The following is a 1,153-nucleotide window of genomic DNA, read 5'->3' on the forward strand; positions in this document are numbered from 1 at the left end:
ATGTATAACAAAAAACCTGGTGCGTCACGATGTCGTTTGCTCAATATTTTTGAAAAATTACGTATTTTAAAATGTACATTTAAGATGGTGACCGGATAAATCATCAAAATGATAATTCATTACATCTTTAAAAAGTTATATAAAGTCATGGAAAGTGATGAAATAAAAACTTAACATTTAAGATACATTGTCTAATAATTGAGTTAAATTCATTGCTTAGAAAGGAAGTTACTATCAGTATTGCCAATCTGAAACATCATTCCGTATTAAATCGTTGCTTGAGATTACCCCTTTTGATTTTAAAACCTTGCTTTGTGATACTCTACAATTTCACTTATTTTTACTGGGGGGTGCAATTGTCCCATTGTCTCCAAGCACTTGAAAATATGAGATAACAAAAAATAAACTTTGACCATGGTGAACATAACAATATTTTTGAATTTATTTATTTTATAATTATGATTTTTTTTATGATAAACTAATGTTTACAAGACAAGGTTTTTATGCATAGCACAAAGGATAATAAATTATTATAAGCAAAAATTAGTGGCCTGTAATATCAATACAAATTGAAAATATTTCCCGAGTAAAAATAAATGCCGCCGACGGGAATTGAACCCCCACCTTCTGATTTTCGGTCAGACGCTCTGAACCACTGAGCCACGTCGGCTATTTCCAACCCGCCAAATAATTTATAATTTTGTATTTATTCAAAAAATCTACTTATTATTATTATGTCTTATTGAAATGACAATGCCACCAATATCATCGAATGCGAATTGCAATTAGTTACGGCAGCTGAAAACGATCCCTTCTACGAGGGAATGCATTTTTAATTTAACGAGATTTTAATTTGTACAAGTGGAATAAATAAGGCCTTATCAGCAGGAGTGTATTACGGACTCCACCCATTTAATAAAATTAGCAGTTCGTAAATTTGCGCGATTTTATCAGCCTATGTGAAAGCAGCCCTTGAGGGTAATGCAACCTGACAGCTACACTCCTGGGTCAAAAATATTGCACTGGGCTTGTCAACGACAGCCACAGTGAAATTCCACACTCATTACAATACTCTGGTAATCGGAAAAAGCAGAGCCGGAACAAGTCATTTTGTTTCCCTTGGAACCCATTCTCCTGCAAAAAGGTCAAGGTG

At 33.7% G+C, this 1,153-nt stretch overlaps 1 non-coding gene across 1 annotated transcript; it reads right to left on the reverse strand.

The window, feature by feature from the left end:
* Positions 1–597: 597 nt before the first annotated feature.
* TRNAF-GAA (transfer RNA phenylalanine (anticodon GAA)) lies at positions 598–670 on the reverse strand. Its single transcript has one exon. It is a non-coding gene; the product is annotated as a tRNA-Phe (tRNA).
* Positions 671–1,153: the final 483 nt, after the last annotated feature.

The sequence above is a fragment of the Hesperophylax consimilis genome, chromosome 15, assembly GCF_061612785.1.
Source record: "Hesperophylax consimilis isolate HC1 chromosome 15, BYU_Hcon_1.0, whole genome shotgun sequence".
Lineage (NCBI taxonomy): Eukaryota > Metazoa > Arthropoda > Insecta > Trichoptera > Limnephilidae > Hesperophylax > Hesperophylax consimilis.